This window comes from Salvia splendens, chromosome 12, assembly GCF_004379255.2.
Source record: "Salvia splendens isolate huo1 chromosome 12, SspV2, whole genome shotgun sequence".
NCBI classification, from domain to species: domain Eukaryota; kingdom Viridiplantae; phylum Streptophyta; class Magnoliopsida; order Lamiales; family Lamiaceae; genus Salvia; species Salvia splendens.
The window spans coordinates 15,277,592-15,287,792 of record NC_056043.1 but is presented as its reverse complement, the minus strand read 5'-3'; positions in this window follow the sequence as shown (position 1 = coordinate 15,287,792).

The window sequence follows — 10,201 nt, the reverse complement described above, 5'->3', positions numbered from 1 at the left end:
ACGAAGAGAGTAGTATTTAAGTTTTAAATACAAACGATTATAAAATCATCACTTAACAAGTATTTTGTGATTTATTTCGTCTAGAAGAATATAGATAGTGATTAATTATTAATTTTTGTAAACCAACTTTTGTATAGTACATAAATTGATAAAAGTATGCTATATTTAATCTGGAATGATATTAGTAAAGCGCCTTCATTAGTCATAGTGCATTGAATATGAGGATGGTATCTAATACGCTTATTTAATAGTAATATAATAATTCCAAGTGGGTGACATTCACAAAACAGATAACACATTAAATGCATCCTTTGGAAAATCTAGCAAAATACGATAGGAAATAGGAATGGTTATGCAACATAGAATTACCGTGGCACATGTATCATGTTTGTGTCACTATGTAACAACATTAAAATGACACTTTTACCGATCGATATAATTGGAAGTAGTATTAAATTTGTTGTGATTGTCTTAATTGCAATTATTTAAGAAAAAAATGTTTGAAATGGTACATTATTTGGAAATCACTACTATAACTATAGGTATTATTATTATTATTATTATTATTATTATTATTATTATTATTATTATTATTATTATTATTATTATTATTATTATTATTATTATTATTATTGTATTTAACCCGAATTTTTGAGCGATTTATAAAAATAACATAAATGCTAGTATGAACTTATGAGGTTAAAGTCTTAAACAATGACGCATGTATCTGATTCACATGAAATTTACAGTTTGACTTATTTAAGGGGGGCTGTATTTTAATATTGCCTACGCCTATAAAATATCATTATAAAGGAGTGCTATATTTTATTAGGAGTATTATTATTATTGTTGTTGTTTTATTTAATGCCCAGATTTTGGAGCGATTTATAAAAATAACATAAATGCTAGTACGAACTTATGAGATTAAAGTCTTAAACAATGACGCATGTATCTGATTTCACATGGAATTTACAGTTTGACTTATTTAAGGGATGCTGTATTTTAATATTGCCTACGCCTATGAAATATCATTATAAAGGAGTGCTATATTTTAAGTGTACGTATTTGTGAGTGTGTGGAGGGTTGGGGGGGAACTTACCTTTGGAGCATTTTAAGAACATGTTTATTAATTGAATATTCTCTCTGCTTTAAAAAAATTTATTAGATTTTCTTTTGATTTTGATATATTGAGTTTGGTAGTTTTATACAATTATGAATTTAGTATTCTTATAGTTAAAATGACATTATACGAATAAGGAGTAATAACCGCTAATATCATCGACAATTTCTGATTTTTTTTTGAAAGTCAACCACATCACAAATTTTTGGGTTTTATGTAATATTCCTTAGTATACTGAAAAAACATGTTTCGACCAGGAATTGAATCTTGCTTGTATACAAAAACTTTACGATCCACTTTTAACCCGATTCAGTATTATTCGAGCAGTTTCGCAGGAATAGAATCAATATTATTATTAAATTGTGTTTTCTTGTGTATTTATAAAATGTTTTACAAAAGAAGTATATATTTTATATACATATAAAATAACTTATATGAAATATAAAAAATCAAATTAAATGAGAAATAACAAAATTACAATAATTTAAATTAGTTTTAATTATAATACCTTTTTTCATAAATGTATTTTGATATATTTCCTCATTTAACTTAATATTTTTTTTCTCTACATGCTTGTTTTCAGATTTCAATCAATATTAATTTTTAAATTTGATATCATATTTTAATTTTTAGTTTTATTTAATTTTTAAAAATAGAAGGGAACAACGACTGAAATTAAATAAATTGGTTACACCTCTCTTTCTCTCTCTATATATTACTCCCTCCGTCCCGCACTACCTGCACTTATTTCCTTTCTGGGCGTCCCAAGTTATTTGCACTCTTTCCATTTTTAGTAACAATTTATACCTACAACCGTAATTGTTGACTTTGTCTATCACTCATTCCTTAATCTCTGTGCCCAAAAGGAAAGGTGCGAGTAATGCGGGACGGATGGAGTATAAATTACTTCTTCAATATTATTTTTTTATTATTATTATAAATATTTAAAATTATTATTATTATTTTATTAAATTTCAGTACCGGCTAATTTGTATTTCTGGTTCCGTCCCTGCTTCTTCTTCTCCACTGACATTGGTGACGCACGGCGGAGAGATCACACCTGGCGGGGACAGGTCATCTAACAACTCGCCCTTGATATCATGGCTACAAGGTGGAGCTAGTGGAGACTGATGCACTTTTTATTAGCACTAAATAAACCTGCAAGTATACAAAGTATATATAGTATAGCTAATGGTCAGTACCGGATATCAAACATAGAGAAAACGATGACAAACTGTTTATCTTCTACTAGGCTTCTTCTACTATTTGGGAAAACAAAGGTTATTTGGATTTTGAAAGTAAATTTGTAAAAACAACGAAAGCAAGTAAACAGATACAGATAAAAAAGCAGAGATAAATCAGATGAGATAAGGAAATTCTAGGGATGTGCTTTAACAGTTATGGTTTATACAAGTTCCAACTACAACATTTTAGCACAGTTCATACTTTACTAGAACGAGTCACATAATTATTGTCCATGCGACACAAAGTAGATTACATACACTAGGGGCGTTAATCCTAGATTTGTAACTCCTAAAAGCTCCTAAGACTCCTAATGTTCTCGCTCTCAATTAACAGTGCCGTTTTAAGGGAAGCTAATTGTAATGTCAACAAAGCTCTTCTAACTCGCAAACCTCCTCTCACGATTATGTTGCAAGTCAATAGATCATCATAGAATGTGTCACTCAAACATGAAGCAATTATCCAACACTTAGAATATAAGCAAAGTAATGAACAAAACAGATATTAAATAAATAAGAATTGTATAAACCAAAGTAGTTACTAACACATCCCCAAAATTCTATGAGTTTAGTTACACATGATTGAATAGGCTAAAAATATAGTTTGTAAAGAAAGCATAGAAAACATGAAAACTAAAGCAATATAACCCAAATGTTTAATCTTGTAGTCTTGATCTTCTCTTGAATACTGATACGCTCGGATTTTGCACTATTTTAAGGCCATTATTTGGTCTGTTTTGAGTGTCAAAGTTGCATTACATGTCCATAAATTGCATATTTTTATCTATTTTGGTATTTTGACGTGTTTTGTGAGAAATGTGCAAATTAGAGCCTAAAAAGATAGCTAAAAGTCGAAGTTCGAAATCTGGAGCATTCAAGAGGCCCAGCGGTCCGCTGCAACTCAGTCAGCGACCGCTGGCCGCCAACGACTGTTGAACAGATAGCGGTCCGCTTCGGAAAAGTTGAGCTGAAAAAGAAGAACACGCCCAGCGACCGCTCTGGAAGATCCAGTAGCTATGGGATGATTGCCAGCGACTGTTGAAACAAAGTGCAGTGACCGCTGATCAAGAGGCAGAAGCTACGAAACACATTGCAGCGATCGCCGAACAACGTGCAGCGGCCCGCTGGGAAGTGTGGCGCAAAAATTTGACCTACTTGAAGAGGTTGGCGGCGGAAGCGTGCATCAAAATAAATCACATAATAATCAGATCTATTTAGCAGATTATTTATACAAATTCTATTCGCGTAATTATCACATGTATCATGCTCATAACTTGAATTAAACATGCTTTAGGTATAATTGAAACCTAAAATATGTTTTTCTACGGAGTAGGAATAATACCTTGTTGATTCTCCAAAGAATCGACGATGGCTAGGGACTTCTCCACGTGAGGCGTTGAGTACTAGACCACGGATCTCTTGACTGGTTCCCGAACTGTATCTCGATTCAGTGTGGGCTGATCTTATCAAAATACTAGGACTTGAATAAATGGGACAGAAAAATCGATCTCTCGGAGGAGAGCTGGAGAGAAAAAAAATCGTCCCCTACTCTGTGTTAGAGTCGACGAAAATTTTGGAGTAAAATTAAAGTGTATTTTGGATCTATGGAAGGTTTTGGATATGAGCTCTTCCAATTTGCTTTTTACTAATTAAATTGAACCCACAATTTAATACCAGCTTTAATTGGAATATTACGAGCAGCCACTACAGAAGTAATATTGAACTCTCCCCATCCAAATCCTAAAGTACAAGTAATCCGGGTTTCCATTTTAACTTTCATTTCCCGCGCTTAAGATATAAATGTCCATTAATTAATTAATGTCTGCTATGGACTTAATTAATTAAATTCTTATTAATTCCAAGAGTGGACTTAGCATGAAACACTAATTTATTATTCATAGAGTAATCAAACTCCAACTAGCTAGGTTCCGAATTATAAAACCTTGTTTCGCGCTCCTCTTGAGGACATTATCAAACGAGACTCACCTCGCGCACGATTCAACATAATAGCAATCCTAGCATCGCAAGATATTAATCACCACTACCAAATATATCAGGATTATTGAGTTGCGAAAAACCCGCACCATTTGATAAGTCAAAGCAGTGCATAATCAATACCGTATGCTCAGTGCTAACATACATTAATTAAGAAATAAACATTTATCAAGACCTCATCTTTCAGTAGATAGCATAAAGACTCATTTTGCTGTTAGATCCGTTCAATACTTTACCACATCAATGTCATCTTATTTCAGTAAGGCTTAGAAATATGCGGACTAACATTGCAACCTTTCACGATGGGTAGTCTAATTCCATCTAGGTTGTGAAATTCTCCTTTTTCTTTGTTTAGAACTGACCGTGTTACCTTAAAGTGGACGTCGCCCACAACCGGTCTACTAAAACAAAGACTTAGACTTTGTTAAGTTACTTATACATTTAAACATGCAATAAACATCCATTAAATGTAAAACATAACAACATTATGACAAAAATAATCTATTTTATTCCTTGGAAAATAAAATAAGAGTTTTACAGTATTCAATCACTCGAATGGTGATTTCTAGTATACAAACTCTAACAATCTCCCACTTATACTCAAAACACTTTCGAGTATACAAAACAAATTGTGCTAACGTCTAATTCTCCCACTTATACTAAAAGCGGATTGATGTCTTGTATGAGTCGAACTTCCATTTCTTCAACATGGCTCTCAAACGGCTTGACCGCTAAAGCCTTCGTGAAAGGATCTGCCAGGTTGTTCTCTGACGCAATCTTGACCACTTGTATGTCTCCTCTCTGCACTATATCTCTAATGATATGATACTTCCTCTCTATGTGCTTGTTCGCTTTGTGAGCCCGTGGTTCTTTCGAGTTTGCCACAGCACTAGAATTGTCACAATTAATGGTGATGCTCTTGGGCAGATTCGTAACCACACCTAAGTCCAAAAAGAAGTTCTTAAGCCATACAACCTCCTTTGCAGCCTCCGAAGCGGCCACATATTCGGCTTCCATCGTAGAGTCCGCAATGTATTTTTGCTTTACACTCTTCCAAATTACGGCACCACCTCCTAAGGTAAACACATAACTAGAAGTAGATTTTCTCGAGTCCTGATCAGCTTGAAAATCTGAATCAGTATATCCCAAAGGACAGAGCTCGGCTGCATTGTAAACTAGAACATAGTCCTTAGTTCGATTAAGGTAATTGAGTATGTTCTTCACGGCAGTCCATTGTCTTTGGCCCGGATTCGACTGATATCTTGCCACCATGCCAACATCAAAGCAAATATCAGGTCTTGTACAAAGCATAGCATACATGAGACTACCAACTGCCGAAGCATATGGTATCCTTCTCATCTCTTCTATCTCAGATGGTGTCTTTGGACACATCTCTTGAGATAAATAGATGTCATGTTTAAAAGGTAAGAAACCTTTCTTGGCATCTTGCATGCTAAAGCGTCCAAGTACTGTATCGATGTAAGATTCTTGGGATAAGCACAATGTTCTCTTTGGACGGTTCCGAAGAACCTTGATACCGAGAATGTGTCCTGTATCTCCCATATCTTTCATTTCGAACTGGTTTGACAACCAATTTTGTACTGACGACAACATCTTTTTATTGTTTTCATCTACATATAAAACTAAGAACACAACATTTCCCTTTTTAACCTTCTTATACATGCAGCTTTCATTTGGGCACTTTTCGAATACAAACTTATGAACAGTTTGATCAAAACAATGGTTCCATGGTCTAGATGCTTGCTTGAGACCATAAATGGCCTTCTTAAGCTTCCAAACCATGTGTTCCTTGCCCTTTACGACGTATCCTTCGGATTGTTCCATGTAGATGGTCTCCTCAAGACTACCGTTCAAGAACGCAGTCTTAACGTCCATCTGCCATACATCCCAATCCATGTAAGTTGCAATAGACAAAAGTATACGGATCGATTTGAGCATGGCTACTAGGGAGAAAGTCTCATCGTAGTCGACTCCTTCCCTTTGGGTATACCCCTTAGCGACTAGTCTTGCCTTAAAGACTTTAACTCATCCATCGGGTCCACGTTTACGTTTGTATATCCATTTGCTCCAAATTAGCAGTACAAACTTTGGGTAGGAATAGACGTCTTTGTCTATCATTAATTGTAGTTCTGAATTTATTGCTTTCACCCATTCGCAATGATCGACATCCGCCTGCGCCTCTGCAAGATTCCAGGGATAAAGTACATTGCTGTCCGAGGAGTGATCCATAGATTCTACCAAACCAATGTATCGTTCGGGATCATGTGAGACCCTCCCACTGCGACGCGGCACTACAACACTACGAGTAGAAGTTGAAATTTCAGGAATTGTTTGTACACTAGGTACTTGTTCTTGGTTAATGGAACTTGTGACAAAAGTTAGCTCATCAAGAGCCACTTCACTGCTGAGTTTATGATTCATTACAAAGTCTTCCTCTAAGAATGTGTAATGAGTGCTCACAATGACTTTCTTATCTAGGAGACTATAGAATTCATAAGCTTTCGATCCTCTACGGTAACCTATAAACAAACATACCTCCGTCCTAGATTCCAGCTTAGTTGGATCATTTTCCAATACATGAGCCGGACACCCCCATACCTTGAGATGTTCTAGATTAGGCTTGCGCCTAGTCCACAGCTCATATGGGGTAGTAGGAACTGACTTTGAAGGTAAATTGTCTAATATATGACTCGCGGAAAGCAATGCATATCCTCAAAACCAAATTGGTAACCGTGCATAACTCATCATCGATCGGACCATGTTAAAAAAGGTACTATTCCTTCTTTCAGCTACGCCATTCTGCTGGGGCGTGCCCGGCGCAGTCAATTGAGATTAAATTCCCGACACTGATAAGTAGTCCAAAAACTCGGCACTAAGGTATTCGCCTCCGCGATCAGATCGCAGGCTCTTGATACTCTTACCATGATACGTTTCTACATAAGCCTTAAACTCATTGAAATTGTCAAAAGATTCAGACTTCTAGCGCATCAAATAGACGTATCCAATTTTCGAGAAGTCGTCAATAAAGGTGATGAAGTATCGAAAACCACCCCTTGCCTCGGTTGACATCGGTCCACACACATCAGTATGAACTAGCTCGAGTACTTCCTTAGCCCTATTACCTTTTGCCCTAAAAGGTCTCTTAGTCATCTTGCCTTCTAAACATGATTCGCACATTGTAAACGACTGTTTCTCTAGACCTTTAATAAGGTCTTGATCCACTAGAGAATGAATCCTCATTTCGTTGGCATGACCAAGTCTAAGGTGCCATAAATACTTTTCGTTCATTGAGCTTGAAGGTTCTTTTCTTTTCTTTGAAATTTTCAATGTTGTATTGAGTTCTGATTTACGTTTGTTAAACTGTGTAGAAGTGATTGTTTACAGATTGTTTTCCATGATACCAAGACAGATATAAGAACCATCTTTCTTGATAACGCAATTGTCATTAAAAGAAATCGAATATCCATCAAAAACCAATTTAGAAACTGAAATTAAATTTCTTCTAAAAGAAGGTATCAACAAAACATTATTCAAAATCAAAAATCTATCACTACTAAAATGTAAATAAACGTCTCCCACTGCAACTGCCACCACTTTGGTAGCGTCGCCCAGCTGGACCTTGATCTCACGATCATGTAACCGTCTTGTCACCTACATTAAGTCAGGATCAAAACAAATATGATCAGTAGCTCTAGTGTCAATAACCCAAGTATGAGTAGATGTCGAAGCCAAACATGACTCGACCACTAGAGCTTGGTGCATACCTGTAGCCTTGCCATTTTTAGGACAGTCTGGCTTCCAATGACCTTTCTCTCCACAGTTGAAGCACTTTCCAGTAGGCTTCTTCTTCTTCTTCTTCTTCTTCTTCTTCTTCTTCTTCTTCTTCTTCTTCTTCTTCTTCTTCTTCTTCTTCTTCTTCTTCTTCTTCTTCTTCGCTGCAACAGGGTTCGGTGCTTTCTTCTTTCCTACTCCAGGCTTAGAGCCAGAGGAATGAGGCGCCAAACTCAGCATAGCTACCTTAGCTTGAACCATGAGGTCCTCCGCCGACTGAAGTTCAGTCAACAACTCTGCCAAAGTGTAATTTCTTTTGTTCATCTCAAAGTTGAGTTTGAATTGCTAGAAGCTAGGGGGAAGACTCTGAAGGATTATAGTAACCTGGGACTCGGGATCGATCGTCCCTCCCAAAACCTCAATCTAGTTGAGGTGGCTCATCATCTCGAGGACCTGGTCCCGCACAGATGTGCCTTCCTTCATTGTCTTCGCCATGATACTCCGAAAGGCTTGAGACTTAGCCGCTCGATTCTGAGTACCAAAAAGATTTGTGAGATTTTGCATAATCTCAGCGGCAGTCGCCAAGGCAAAATGTTGATGCTTGAGTATTGAAGACATAGATGCCAACATATAGCACTTAGCCATTTCATTCACCTTATTCCACCGTCTATGCGCATCTCGAACGCCCGCTGTAGCATTTGCAGCCGGCATATGAGGCTGTGGAGTAGTGAGCATAAATCTGTACTCTTCAGCAGTGAGAACGATATCCAAATTTTATTTCCATTCTATGTAATTTTGGCCCTCGAGTTTGTTTTCTTTAAGAATTGCAGAAGGGGGATTGAATGACATCTTGACAGTTTTAGTAACACTTCAAAACCAGAATATTTATACCTTTTGTCATAAACTTATGTAAGAATATTGAGTAGATTAACCATAACACTTTTCAAAATCTTACAAGAGTAAAAGTAAAATTTTGTACCCTCCATAAAAGGTCAATACGCATTAAAATTTTAGCAATTTTACTGGTCACAACACCGACGAATAGTCCAGAGACCACATAATGACATGGTCGCCTAATGTTGCCTAAGCACGACCATCAGATTTAGCATAACAGAATTTTATTTCTACAACATACTCCCATAACAATGCTCATGTGCTGATAACAAAATCAAGCTATCTCATAAATTCTGATTGAACATCTGAAACTCGTAGTTCCTTAGGATTATTGTTCCCACATAATGGGTGGCGATAATATTAGGAACCACTTTCTAGTTCATTCTATTTATTATGTGAGAAGTCCACCCTTATAAACTTGCTGTTTCGTAGGATTATTGTCCTCACATAATGGGTAACGATAATATTAGAAACTAGCTTCACAAAATTTGGTAGACCAACCGATGGAGACCATATACAAACTTTGAGTTCATAATTATCGCTTAGATATTTGGGTTATGGTTTTTCATTGATTATCCTTAGCCTTAAGGCAGAATAAGACTTAATTAAATTCTGTTGGTATTTAATTCAATGGATAATTAAATCTTTTATCGTCTTTAATATCTTATTTAAGGAATTATATTAATAAGCTAAAATTAAATTCTCATTCATGTCTTCTATAAGATGTATCTAAAATAAAACAAATTATTTATATCTTGGACGGACATGAAAAATTAAATTTATATTAATTCCTTGTTCAAGATTAGTAAGAGAATAATTATATTATTTAATGTAATCTTACATATCTATCCTAATTAGGATTCTAGATATATAATATTTAGGAAACTATTAAATTATTCTTGTCCATATCATCTATGTTTAAATAGAATATATTTATTTCTATCGATATAGTCAATAATTAAAATATTCCTAAAATCTAGGAAAATCTTCCCAAAATATTTTATTACTATTAAATAATATTAGTTCAATGATATCTATTAAATAAGGAATTAAATAATCATTAAAATATTCCATCATCAATATCTCATCGTACGAGGTTTGCACGAACGATGAACGATGAACGATGAACAATCTGGCGAAATCATCGTCGGAAACCGAC